The sequence below is a fragment of the Beta vulgaris genome, chromosome 4 (genome assembly GCF_026745355.1).
Source record: "Beta vulgaris subsp. vulgaris cultivar EL10 chromosome 4, EL10.2, whole genome shotgun sequence".
Lineage (NCBI taxonomy): Eukaryota > Viridiplantae > Streptophyta > Magnoliopsida > Caryophyllales > Amaranthaceae > Beta > Beta vulgaris.
Window position 1 is genome coordinate 5,054,044 of NC_079205.1, and position 14,986 is coordinate 5,069,029.

The 14,986-nt window shown below is 36.8% G+C and overlaps 1 non-coding gene across 1 annotated transcript; it reads left to right on the plus strand.

Annotated features, from left to right (window-relative positions):
- Nucleotides 1-1,418: 1,418 nt before the first annotated feature.
- On the plus strand, nt 1,419-1,524 carry LOC125497259 (small nucleolar RNA R71). The gene has a single exon (XR_007273888.2). It is a non-coding gene; the product is annotated as a small nucleolar RNA R71 (small nucleolar RNA).
- Nucleotides 1,525-14,986: the final 13,462 nt, after the last annotated feature.

The window sequence follows — 14,986 nt, forward strand, 5'->3', positions numbered from 1 at the left end:
CACTCGAAGAGGAACATCTTCAAGTATACCAAGTGGAAACTTCACTGTCCTGTCAGCTAGTTGTAGAGAGATGCGTGTGGGTTTTAGTTCGCCCATGTTGAGTTGCTTGCAGATAGATAACGGCATGAGACTAACACTAGCCCCAAGATCACATAAGCATTCTTGATAGCAATATCTCCAAGCTTGACCGGAATGGAATAGCTGCCCGGATCTCCTAGCTTTTCTGGAAGCGTATTCTGCAAAATAGCACTACACTCAGCAGTTAGTGAAACAGTGACATTTTCTTCAATTTTTCGTTTGTTAGAGAGCATGTCTTTCAAAAACTTAGCGTAAGAAGGCATCTCAGATATGGCATCCAAGAAGGTATGTTGATGTGTAGCTTCTTCAGGATGTCAAGGAACTTCCCATATTTCTTTTCAAGTTTTGCCTGTGCCAATCTTTGAGGGAACGGAACAGGTGGCTTGTATGGTTTAATAGGAATGACAGTGGGTTCCTCCTTCTCAGGCTTCTTAGCTTCATCTTCCAAACCCGTCTTCTCTTGAACTTCTCACTCAACTCTATAACCTCTTTTGCAGTGTTGTGGTCTCAGTTACCCTCCTTGTAGGCTCTTGCAATTCTTACCGCTCCTCAATGAAATGGCATTGATATGCCCTTGGATTTGGTTCAGTTTGCCCAGGAAGTTGGCCTGAAGGTTTAGAGAGGTGGCTTATTTGTTGGGCTAGTTGGGTCATCTGACTCTCCATCAATTTATTATGAGCAGTGATTTGTTGGAGAGAGTTGTTGAAAATTCATTCTGCTTGGCTTGGTATTCAACTTGCTTAGCCTGAGAGGAAGCTAAATTCTCCATGATAGTCTCAAGGTTGGGTCGAGAGGATGATGATGAAGGGTTAATGGTGGTCTTTGTTGGAAACCAGGTGGCTGGGAGTAGTTGGTGTGTGGAGGTTGAGGTTGGTTATTTTTGTAGGAGAAATTTGGGTGATGCTTCCAACCTGGGTTAAATGTGTTTGAGTATGGGTTGTTTTGTGGCCTTGTATTTGTGTTAAGGAGGGCATTGACATGCTCAGTTCCCGCTCCCAGTTATTATATTGACACTCAGTGAAGGAGTGACCTTGCACTTCACAAATCTCACAAATAGGCGCTCTGGTCCGCTACTCAACTGATCAACTTTAGCTGCCAAAACTTGCACAGTGTTAGTTAAAGTAGCAATAGCATCAACCTCATACTTACCTCCCTTTTTAGGGGCTCCACGAGATATACTCCAGTCATTCAGGTAATTGTTGGCAGCCATATCATCCAACAATGTCTTCGCGGCTTCTGGAGTTTTTGCCATGAAAGTACCGCCAGATGCGGCATCAATAGAACTTCGAACTTCATGCTTCAGACCATTGTAGAATGTCTGAATCAGCAACCACTCAGGAATGCCGTGGTGTGGACACTGCCTTTGCAAAGCCTTGTATCTCTGCCATGCTTCTAGAGAGACTCCAATTCATGTTGTTGAAAGCCAGATATCTCGTTTCTGAACTTGGAAGTTCTCATAGGAGGGAAGAATTGTAAAGAAAGCCTTCTTCAGTTCTGGCCATGTGGCAATCTTCCTCACTTCTTCTTCCTTAAACCATTCCTTTGCTTCGTCCCTGAGAGAAAAAGGAAAAGCACAATACCGAATTAAATCGTCAGAAACATTAGTTAATTTCAAAGTATTGCATTTTTCTAAAAAATTAGCCAAATGATCAGTAGGGCTCTCTTTGGGTGTTCCCGCATAGGAATCCTGTGAGATAAACTGGATGAATTGTGGCTTGAGCTCGAAATGATTGGCAGCGGTTGTCGGTCTGTTTATGGTGGTGGTGGTCTCATCGGGCATAGCATATTCCCGTAGAGACTTTGGTGGTGCTTCGTCTCCCATTGTTGGTTCTTGTTGTTGTTGTCTTCTTCGACCTCCTAATCTCCTTGCTGTAGCTTCGATCTCGCGATCAAGAGTAATCAGATCTTGTGGACCCTTGCTACGAGTAGCATGCAACAAAAAGACTGAAAGAAAAGAGATCAAACAGCAAATAGAGTGACAATGATCGAACAAAGACAGTTTAGCTAAATAAAATCAAAGATAAACTAATCTAATACCGTTAGTCCCCGGCAACGGCGCCAAAATTTGGTAGGCGTGTCGCGCACCTATCAAAAGTAATTACCTAACACTAACCCCTAATATGTAGCAGAGCAAGTCAGGGTCGAATCCACAGGGACAAACAGTATCAAACACTAGATATCTTGACTCAATTAACTAAACGAGTGACAAACAATGATGAAAGGGTGTTGAACTAAGTCTAACACTAAACTATGACAATTCTAGAAACCACAAGTATATAATCAATTAATTAAAACATCTAGAATTAAGCATCACCACTAGCATGACCAATACATGAATAATTTCCATCCCAAATAAACATAATCAAGATTCAAGAGGAGTAATGCACCCTATAATACCAAAGACTCTCCCGAGTACCAATGGCTACTCTAAACAAGCAATCAAACCTATTCCCATAGAATCATGCAAGAAAGAGGCATTAAGCATAGCATCACAATTAAATTCCTAGCAATCCCATCTAACTATTCCCATAGAAGATATTCATACCATTGATTGGATCAACAAAACCATCTAGATTCAATTCCCATTGAAAATAAGATATACGGAGTCAAATCAAAATCACCTATCCCTAGTATGATAATGAGCATAAGAACAATCCAATCAAACAAGAACAATTGATCATATAAACTTGGGATTAATGGAAGAATTCATATATTAAATCATTGCTAGGGTTTTACTTAACCCTAGATTAATGGACTACTCACACATAATTGAAATAGCAAAACAAATAATAAACAAATTAAAAGACATAATAATAATGAAAGGAAAGAAGAGATTAAGAAAACTTAGTCTTTACTTGAAGGAATCAAAGCGTAGTAATCAATGTTTAACAATGGAGTAAACTCAAAAGCTCTCTAAAAATTATAAAATGTATTCTCTAGTAAAAAGGCGTAGTTTTTAATCTAAAAAATAGTATTTAATGTCTCGAAATCCGGCGCAACACGCGCTAAAACGCCAAAATCGTCTCGCCCACCGGTCGGGCGGTCGTCAGGTATGATGCTTCTCGTCGCGCCTGGCCGGGCGCCTTTCAGCATAATAATCTTCGCCTCGCCCGACCGCCCGGGCGGATTTCGCCCGGTCGGGCCCGCATGTAAAGTTTCCTGGCAGCTTAACTTTCTGAAAATGCGCTAAGTAAGGTTCGCCCGACCGCCCGGGCGATTTCGCCCGGTCGGGCGCGTGAGCAAATTCACTTGGAGTTTCAGCATCCGATTCTGACTAAGTAAGAGCCCGACCACCGGGGCGGATTGCGCCCGGTCGGGGTTACCAGGTTTTTGGGCTCGATGTGAGATTTTTGCACGTCCCGACTTCTTGTCTCATGTAGCGATCTCAAAGATTAGGAAATGCACCAAAAATAGGTTATTCCTACAAAAATCAATCTGAAAACACAACCACACTACAAGACACACATTAGTACTAAAAAGGGCTCTGAGGAGCGCAATTAACACCAATAATCCATGGGAAATGGGGGTAAAATTCTATATAAAATAGACATATCATTTACCTGCACAAGAATCACTTGTTATTTTTAGGAACCCATATTTGCTTGGGTCCCTTTTTCTTACGTTGAGCATCTAGAATGTCTTTTCTAACCCAGATTTGAGTGACATGTTTAATGTTCTTTGCAATTCGATTTTTCTTTTTTGTTGCAGTCCTCAATTAGGTGACCATTATTTCCACAAAAATTGCAAATAAGATATTCAGGAAGGCCAACATATTTTCTTTTTCGAAAGTGTCTTTCGAAGGGTCTGGCACTGAGCCTGGCACTGAGTCGCTGGTCAGAATATCCTAATCCTGTTTTGTTCATGTTGTTTGTGGTGCAAGTTAGGTAATTTAGAGCATTCATCCCATTGGTCCATTTTTCGTGCATCTTTCGAGCAATAGAAAGTTGTGATTCCAAATATTCAACCGAGGTGTTCAAATCACTACTTCTTTTTTGGGAAATCTCTAAGTCCTTTTTAACCTTATCCAGTTCTTCTCTTATTTTATCATCACTAGGTAGCGTGAGTGGGACAATTTCAGATTGTTGTCTTGAGTTCTTAAGTTCATTCAACTCGTGATTTAAATTTTCAATTTGTTCCTCAAGACTAGACTTTTCAGCTTGGAACTCAGTGACTGGCACTGAGTTATTTACGAGATTATTATCAACTAGAGTCTTTTCTTGTTTTAGTGTGTTTATCTCTAAGTCTTTCTCGTCAATCCTTTTCATCAGAGTTTTATTTTCTTTAAGTAATTCCTTATATTCTGTTTCTAATCTAATTTTTACCTAGTCAAATTTTTTAATTTCCCTTTTCATGTTATCAAAATTATCATCATGTTTTGACAATCATCAATTACGTTTTCAAGCAATATGACAAGCTTACTTTTGGAAAGAAGATGAATTGAAGGTTTTAAAGAAGTTAGACTTACCTCACTGTCTTCTTCCTCTTCATGAGGGTTCGAACTTTTAGCCATCAAGCATAGATGTGAGTCGTCAGGGCTCAGTGCCATCTTCAGAGTTGTCTGTACAGCATTCAGACATAATTTTGCTTCGTGGCTCTGTGCCTGGCACTGATCCTCGTCAGAATCCGAGTCTCCCCAGACTGCTGCTATCATGGCTTTCTTGTACTCCTTCTTAGACTGCTCTCTCGTTTTTCTCTAGGCTTTTCTTCATCCCACAGAGGGCATTCTTTAATCCTGTGATCATACTCACCACACTTGAAACAACCAGAGTTAGTAGCACTTTTCTTAGGGTTGAAAGTAGTGCCTTTACCTTTGGAGTTTCCACCTCTCCTGAAGTTGTTATTCCTATTCTTTTTCAAAAAGTTTTGAAATTTTCTAGTTAGAAACGCTAGTTCTTCATCACTATCACTATCATCCGTTTCTACTTCAGTTTTTAAGGCCAACCCTTTATTCTTAGGTTCACTTGATTTAGAGTCTAAAACAAGTTTGTGAGTCATTAAGGAACCAATGAGTTGTTTTAGTGAGAGTTTTGTTAAATCCTTAGCCTCTTGAATAACAGTTATTTTCGGAAGCCATTTATTAGTCAAACTTCTTAACACTTTTCTAACTAAATCTTCAGAAGAGTAGATTTTTCCTAAAGATCTTAGTTCATTAGTTATTAGTGTAAATCTGGTAAACATATCTTTAATAGATTCATCCTTATTCATTGTGAACGGTTCATATTGTTGGACTAGTAAATGTATCCTAGACTGTTTTACCTCGTTTGTACCTTCATGGGCCAATTCCAATGTGTCCCAAATTTCCTTAGCAGTGGTGCACGCGAGATTCTTGAATATTCATCAGGTCCAATTCCAGATTGGAGAATACTCATAGCTTTGAAATTCTTTTCTGCCTTTCCGTAGTCAACAGAATTGTATCATCTTCCTCCTTGTCGATCAGGTTTCCTTCATCATCTTTGTTTTGGATAGGAAGAGGTCCAGTCTTTATGATTCTCCAGCATTGAAAGTCAGAACCTTGAATGTAGATCCTCATCCTAGTCTTCCACCATCCATAGTCTTTCCCGTTGAAAATTGGACACTTGGAATACTTGTCGCGAAAGTCGTCTTGTGTGTTCATGGTTTCTATTCTCTAGATGTGAGTCTTACGAGAATAGCCTGCTCTGATACCACTTGTTGGAACACAAGGGAACACTCAAGAAGGGGGGGTTGAATTGAGTGATGAAATCTAATCGATCATTTTTCGCAAAAACCCTTTTGTGGCTCAGTGCCTGGCACTGTGCCGAACACTCGTAAATCGCTGATTTGGGTTTTTTCGAATAATAAACTTAAAGAATATTAGAATTGACACAAGATATAACGTGGTTCAATCTCACCTCTGAGATCTACGTCCACAAGAAACAAAAACTTTTTTATTTCTTTGAATCCTAAAATATCAAACTCTTGATACAATACGATTCCCCTCAATACTAACCCTAGTAATGACTCCCAACACTTAACTATAAGTGTTGACACTCTCTATAATGTAAAAGTTACAAGAAAGAATGATCCTCAATGATGTGCTTCTTAGTCAAGCAAATAGAGGACAATTACAATTGTGAAATAGTAACTTAAACCTATCTAGCTCAGTGCTATGCTCAGTGCCGGAGGAAATAGTTTTCAGCTTTTAATAGACTCGATTTTTTCTCTGAAAACATGAGATTTAAAAGTGAATTCTGATTCCCTTTTATAAGACTTGTTTAGGACGAAAATCACTTAAAAATATCTTTATCTTTTAATCCTTGATTTAAGGGATAAAACTTTATCTTTTTCTATCTTTATCTTTTAAACAAAAAAAGATAAGTTTTCCACATAAATTTTCTTTTTCAACTCAAAGTCTGTTTATATCTAAAAAGTATTTTTCCAAATCCTTTTAGAAAATCTGAAAACATGTTTTAATAAAATTCTGTTTTATAAAAATCTTTTTATTTAAAAAACTCGGTTTTATCAAAAACGATTTTTATCAAAATCTTTTTTTTTCAAAAACTCGTTTTATTAAAATCTGATTTTTATCAAAATCTTTTCAAAACTCGTTTTTATCAAAACTGATTAAAATCTTTTCAAAAACTTGTTTTTATCAAAATCTTTTAGAAACTCGGTTTTACAAAATCTTTTTCTAAAAACTCGTTTTCCTTAATCCCTTTTTATTTCTGATTTCGAAAATCTATTTCCTCTTATATAGATATATAAATTTAATATAATTATTTACTTTCTTAACTCTAAGAAAATAATAACTATATAACTTTATATTTCTATATTTAGCACATAGCATATTACTAAGTTAGAACATATTACATTTTATTCTAAAGTTACTATTCTAAGAAATTATAAACTAGAACTTCATTCTTGATTCTTCTTTTCTTCAAAGTCTTCGTTTATCAATTTCTTTCTTCATGCATCTGTTGCAACTGTTACATACTTTCACGCAAAATATATTATATTAATTTTCATCATCAAAACATAACATGTGCATAAACCATAACATGTACATGCACAACAGTAACTAAATCTTGTGGCCTTGTACATGTGTCTGTTTGGTGACTAGTTTTGGGGTACCTTTTTTTCATTGACTATTGTCTTTTCATGTGACCAAATAGCCAAAAAGTGTGTTAGATGAATGGTTATTCTATGTGCATGTTTCACTTGGTGCAAGCGTGTGAATTATTTATGCATTGCCTAGACGAGTAAGCGAAGACTAAATCTGGATGAAGGTAGATTTTAGGCTCAAAAGGGCATACATCAATTGTTGTATATCTAGTAAATTTCAATAACAAGTACACCAAATCCTATACATACACGACTTCAACAACAATAAAAGTGGTGCACCTCAATTCTACATTATTAGATTAAAATAAATTCCACGTCGCAAAAAATTGATTTAGATTTGGTGGAGTATCTAAGTTAAGCAATTAGTTGTCTTTTACTGGCTAAAATGAAACTCGTGATGCATATCATTATCATTATCATTATCATATACTACTAATTCATATCACTACGTAGTTACAGCTCAGATATTGCTAATGCTGCCATTGAGAAACTTTATAAATAGTAGACAACGTAGAGGATGAACCTATCACCAGTTCACCATATCTTCATAACATAAGCTCTCTTTAGCAATCATCAAATAACGATGGGGATTCACAGCAACTATTCTGTTATTGCTATGATGTTAGCAATTCTGTTACTTTCTACATCAGGTTTAACTCCTTTCAATTAACTTCCCTTATTAGCTTATAGTAGTATATAATATATGTACGTAGTTCTCATAGAATCAAAATATTTTATTGCTCCATCTGTTTTCTAAAACTTTTTCTAATTGGACTTGTTGCATTATAACCACACAATAACTTTTTACTAGTATTGGAAAAAAACTATATTAAGTACACAATATTATAAGATTTGTCTTATTGTATATCTACATATATACACGATATCAAAATTTTATGAGTTATTCTAACTGAGACTTGAAGACATCGATCGTTAAAGTTGTGTATAGAGTAATATCGTTGCTATGAATATGGTATTAACAATTCTTTTGGAAAATGATTAGTTCCGATAGCAAAGAAGTCTATACAGGATTTTTTTTGAGATAACGTCAAATAGCTATGTGAAGGTCATTTCTGAATTGTTCTTATAATAGAGAGTTAAGATGGATACTATTTTCTTGTATGCTTGCAGTTCCAACATTAGCAGGGCGATCATCGTATACTCCAGGGCCATATGAGTCTCAAAAATATGTTCCAGCTCCTGAGTCACCCTCACCCAGTAAAACACCACAATGTCAGCAACAAAATCATGTCTGTCCAGGTGAAGGTCCATACGCTTGCTGTGATGGACTGGAGTGCATTCATATTCCTGATCTTGGTGGAATTGGACTTTGTCTATAATTTCTAACTAAAACAACCAGGCCAAACCATGATACCATTTATTTATGTGGGAGTTTTTTTCCGATGTACCACATTCTTGAACTCTTTAATTTCATGTTTATATCCAGTGAATTTAGTTTTCCTTTCCTTCGATTGATGCTTTTGTTTCGGCGGAAATCTTAGGTGATTCAATTTTATACATGTTCATGTATTTGATGTTTAATTGATGCTATGAGTTTGTATTCACTTCTAGTTAGTGTTTCCTATGGTGTATACTGTTTAATGTTTATCAACACCATCTCCATCAAACGTTTTAGAAGCCCTGTGTGCTAATAATACATAGTGGTTCATAAGATCCTCTTAAGCACAACTACTACAAATTATTGCATCTTCCTAATGATATTCAAACAGACATCTCACACAAATTCAACAATACTGAAGGAAAAATTAACAAAACTTGAAACAAATATCAATTAAATTTATGGAATAGACGAGAGCAGACCTTATCACATTCTTTTAATCTTCTTAAACATAAAAAAGATGACAGCTAATGTGGTGCTTTAGCCAGTGGCTTACACAGTATTATCAAGTGCTAATCCAAGATATGAGCGAAAGCGAAACGTGGAAACTCAAAACAAACTGAATTCCATTTCATGAAAACAGAACACAGGGTAAAAACAGGATACAAAGTTAGCGAATGGTTCGGTTGGTGATCCTGTGATCATTGAGCCTGTTTGAAGTGTTGGGTCCTGAGCTAGAATGCAAGCTGCTAAGTTAGGGTCCATGGGAAGCTAGAGTTTTGCATGGCGCCCAAGTAATTTTTGTCATTCAGATTTACAAGAGTAATATCATGAAGTTCTGGTCCGATTATACTAATTTCTCATTATTTTCAGATTATATCCTAATCTTTAATTATAGGAGAATGAATGATTGAATACATTCTATGATGAGCGATATATTTTCTATAATCCTCTCATTTTCAGCCCCTCAAAGTTAGCTATTCAGAGGGATACTCTAAAAATTGCTCATCAGTTGCAACCAACACATCCCAGGAGCAGAAAATAACACATCAAATTAAACTGCACATCTACTCAAACTAATCTCTAAAATGATTTTAGAAACTCCAACAACATGACAAGTGAATCAAAAGGCTCGAAATGGAGTCTATGCTTTCCGCGCACCCAACTCGAACCAAAGCAATTATCTGATCAACAATTTTACTGGTAGAACTAGCTACCACTTCATTGTAAGATTATAACTCCAGTTCATCAGGAATTGCCAAATTTATTTAAACAACCAACTATAAAATTCTCCACAACAAGAAGAAAACAGCAATGTAGATACTTAGCGGAGGCTTATTGATTGACTTGCAAAGCTATGATAGTTATGGAATATGTACTACTGGGAAAAGTGAAGTAAAAAACTTTGCTATGCAGGGAATACATGGAACACCTCTTCAATGGTAGAAAGTTATCCTTTGTGGAAAGGATCTAAAAGTACAATTCAGAGAGCCAAACGTCCAGGTGCATCACACTTCGAAGAGAAAGTTGAATGCTACAGGGGAAACTGAAGAGGTTAGAGGAGGCTTCTTGGGATGAGTCTATTCTACATATAGATGTAATAGCAACTGAACAAACAAATTTTGTATTTGTAAATGGTGGTTTTAGTACCTCCTATATTATTAGGCACCTATGAATTGTCTGAACTTTTATTTCAAATGTAATTAGATGTCTAGCAACTAGGACAACAACTGAGTGAGCAACTATTTTGATTTGTAAATGGTGGTTTATGGCTGTTGCGTTCCAAATTCTAAAGCCACTACACTAGTTTAAATATTGTTAGGAAGATGCAATAGTTTGTAATTGTGCTTAAGAGGAAGATGCAGTAGTTTGTAATTGTGCTTAATATTCAATATCCAATAGTTTTGCTTGAAGCATAAACTCGAGAAAATTAACTTAGCAAGAATATACATATATATATATGTGCCGCTTGTACATAAAAGAGTTTCAAATGTAAGCATAAATTCCATTGATCATTATTCAAAGAACTCAATCTTATAAATCCACAAACACAAACTAAATTGGTAATTAGCACAGTTACTTTGATAAGACACTAATAATTACACTAATTGGATAGAACAAAATCTTATTTTATACATCTCTAAGGAACTCATCCACAAGTTTGAATTCTATATATTGGAAGCCAAAGTCAATATCATGAAGGTTGTCTTCAGGCACCTGTAAAGGTTCACACAAATACTCCATAGAAGTAGTAGTACTATTGCCACAAAGATGAGTAGAACAAACGGTATCGCAATCTCTTTGATCACCCTCCATGGTATCATCCACAATGATATCCATACTTTCACCCACTTCCTCCACAGTAGTAGTAGCAGCAGCAGCATAGCAGCTAAGATCAGAAGAAGATGCGGTTTTATTTACATTATCATGGACATCCGTATCTTCACCCATATTATTTTCTTGGTCGCTAGAATAACCAAATATATCCGAAAAACTTGGTTCGAAATACTCCACATCAGTAGTAGCATTATTACCATCACCCTCCTTCATGGTATCATCCACGATGATATCCATACTTTCACCCACTTCCTCCACAGTAGTAGCAGCAGCAGCAGCATAGCAGCTAAGATCAGAAGAAGATGCGGTTTCATTTACATTATCATGGACCTCCATATCTTCACCCATATTATTTTCTTCGTCGCTAGAATAACCAAATATATCGAAATAAGTTGGTACGAAAGAGTTCTCCACATGATCAGTAGTAGCATTATTATTACCATCACCCTCCTTCATGGTATCATCCACGATGATGTCCAAACTTTTACCACTATCGACAAACTCCATACTTTCACCCAATTCCTCCATAGTAGTACTAGTAGTAGCAGCAACATTGCAGCTAAGATGATAAGTTGGTTGCTCAATCGTCTCTTGTACAGCTGCAGCGGCAGCGGCGGGCGGTTGCATCATGACGTTGGAAGAAGCAGGAGGTTTGCGCACATAAATCAGTCCTCGACATCCACGCTTGTTTTTTGCTCTACTATTTCCCTTGACTTTCATAGTTATCCGGCATAGAACAAACTCCCTGATCTCTACTTGTAGTTGTTGCAAGAAGTCTGGATGGAAGGAATATTCATGCATCCTCCACTCTCCCTCCACCATTAATATACTGTTACTATCTTCTTTTTTAGGTTCTGGTACAAACTTAAAATACCTATCATAAGCAAAAACTTTTCCATCCTCATCATAATCTCGTCAGGACGCTCTCCTTTCCATGTTCCAACTCCGACAATTCGACGTTGGTTATTTCTGACTTTATTTAGCTTGCTGCTAACTTTCTTGAGTTCGGTAAAAACGTAGCGAATTCTTTCTTCCTCTCGATCTTCTTTCATGACCATATCTTTGAATAACTCATAGGGATGACAAGCATAAAGATTAACTTCGGTTATTGGATACTCCTGCGGAAGTTTTTGTTGGAGATTTAGAGTATAAGTTAGTTTATTTCATGATATGTTGTTTCAAGTTACTTGGTTATGGTGTTGTTACTTGAAACATTATATGTAATACATACTATGCTTTGTGGTCTGCTTGCAAACTTTGATAGCCAAGCATGCCATAGTAACGCACAAACATGGAGGATGGGTGCTGGTCGCACCTCGCGACATTTGTCGCACCTCGCGAAGCTGTCTCGCTCAAGCAGGAAGTGAAGGTCGAGGCTGGTCGCACCTCGTGACCTGGGTCGCACCTCGCGACACTGTTAAGCAAAGCAGAATTTTGTTGTCGAGGCTGGTCGCACCTCGCGACCTCGATCGCACCTCGCGAGGCAGTTTATTTCTGTGCGATTTTGTGCAGTTTGTGGTGTTTGTGCGGTTGAACAAATGCATTGTTTCGGTTGTATTCTGAAATAATGGAGCAGTAGTATATATATGATACTACTCATATGATGAAGGTGTTAGATAGAAAAATAGAAAATTCTCTCTATTGCATAAAAGAAAAGAAGTTCATCATCTTTAACAAATTATTTTCTTTCTTTCACTCATTTGACAAATCTCATAACGAGCGTGATATTTGTTGTTCTTCTTTGTATCTCGGAAGTGAATTCCTTGTAACCCTGCTCAGTGTAGGGTAGGAATATTGCTTTTGGGAAAGTGTCCCAACACGCCTAGAAGATTCATTGTTCATATAGTAGTCATTTTCATTACCCTTATACATATTCTAACAATCCAAAAGCAATATTACTTGAAGATGGCTACGGTACGTGAAATGACTTCGAATTTTCAGAAACTTGAAAAGTTTGAGGGTGTGGGATTCCGTAGATGGCAAAAGAAGATGCATTTTCTTCTCACTTCTCTTTCGGTGGCATATGTTTTGAGTACTCCAAAACCCGAGTTTGTGGAAGATGAAACTTTGGAGGCCTCAAGGAGAAGGAACAAGTGGGAGAATGACGATTATATATGTCGTGGTCATGTTTTAAACGGTATGTCTGACACTTTATTTGATGTTTATCAATTTTATGAATCCGCTAAAATGCTTTGGGATGACCTTGAGTCAAGATACATGGCCGAAGATGCATCTAGTAAGAAGTTTTTAGTTAGTAACTTTAATAACTTTAAGATGAATGAAACAAGGCCTGTGATGGAACAATTCCATAGATTCAAAGGATTTTAGGAAGTTTTAAACAACACAATATTAGTATGGATGAAACTTTTATGTATCTTCAATAATTGACAAATTACCACCAAGTTGGAAGGATGTTAGAAATACTCTTAAACATAGGAAAGATGATATAAATGTGGAACAATTGGGTGCTCATCTTCGGATTGAAGAGGGCATTCGGGTTCAAGATGGACAAAAGGAGGTAAATCCTAATTCTTCTACCATTAACATGGTGGAGGATGGAAAGTTCAAAGACTCAAATCCTAAGAAGAGGGCTAATAATTTCACCAAAGGCAACAATTTAAGAAGCCTAAGAATGGTGGAGGTGTTCAACAACGTGGTTGTTGGGAGTGTGGCAAGCCCGGACACTTCAAAAAGATTGCTTCCTATGGAAGAGGAGAAGAACAAAAAGAATGAGCAAGGTGGAGGGAAAGGCGAGTCTAGCCAATCCCAAGCCAAACAAGGTACTTGTACACAACTTTCATGTAATTCGAGTTTGAATTATATGTGTATGATTTCTGAAATCTTTTGTGTACAGGATGATTGTTCATGGTAATCGATTCAGGAGCTTCAAGGCATGTGTGCAAGGAGCGGTCTTCATTCAAAACCTTCAAGGAGGTGGACAATGGAGAAGTTCTATACATGGGGAATGACTCTACAGCTCAAGTTCTTGGTGTAGGACAAGTAGAGTTGGTCTTTAGTTCCGGCAAATCTCTAGTGTTAAGAGATGTTGTATTTGCTCCGGAACTTAGGCGTAATCTAGTGTCAGGAGCTATCTTGAATCGAATAGGTTTTAAAATGGTCTTTGAGTCGGACAAATTTATATTATCTAAAGGTGGTTTGTTTGTTGGACTTGGTTATTTGTGTAATGGTATGTTTAAACTCAGCATTTCAAATGCTTAGTAACAATGTGTGTGTTATTAATGATAATTCTTCTCTTTGGCATTTAAGACTTGGTCATGTTAATTATAGAAAATTATATTCTATGGCTAAGGATGATTTAATTCCTTCTTTTGATCCAAGTATTGAGAAGTGTAGAACATGCATGCTTACCAAAATAACTAGGTGTTCTTTCCCTAATAATGTGGAAAGAGATACTAAATTGCTTGATTGTATAATAGTGATCTTTGTGATTTTCATAGTACACCTTCTTTAGGAAACAAAAATATATAATAACATTTATTGATGATCATTCACGATTTTGTTATGTATATCTATTGTCTACTAAAGATGAAGCCTAGAAAATTTGAGATCTATAAAAATGAAGTAGAATTGCAACTAAGTGACAAGGTTAAACGGTTTAGAACCGATAGAGGTGGTGAATTTCATAATCCTAGTTATTTCCAAGCTTTAGGAATAATACATGAAACAACGCGGCTTATACACCACAACAAAATGGTGTAGCGGAAAGAAAAATAGAACTTTACAAGAAATGGTAAATTCTATGTTATCTACTCGGGTTTGAGTGATGGTTTTTGGGGTGAAGCGGTTTTAACTGCTTGTTACATCTTAAATCGTGTTCCTATGAAAAAGAACAAAGTAACCCCTTATGAATTATGGTACAAAAGAAAACCAAATCTAAGTTACATTAGAGTTTGGGGATGTAGGGCAATAGTGAAAGTGCCGGAACCTAAACGTAAAAAGTTAGGTGAAAGAGGAGTTGAATGCATCTTTATAGGATATGCTGCTCATAGCAAATCCTATAGGTTCTATGTTATAGAACAAAACGACTTTTGGTCGGTTCACACTATTGTGGAGTCAAGGGATGCAATTTTGATGAAAATAGATATTCATCGGTTCCTAGACCAAAGGATATAACTCCAAGTACCGAAATTC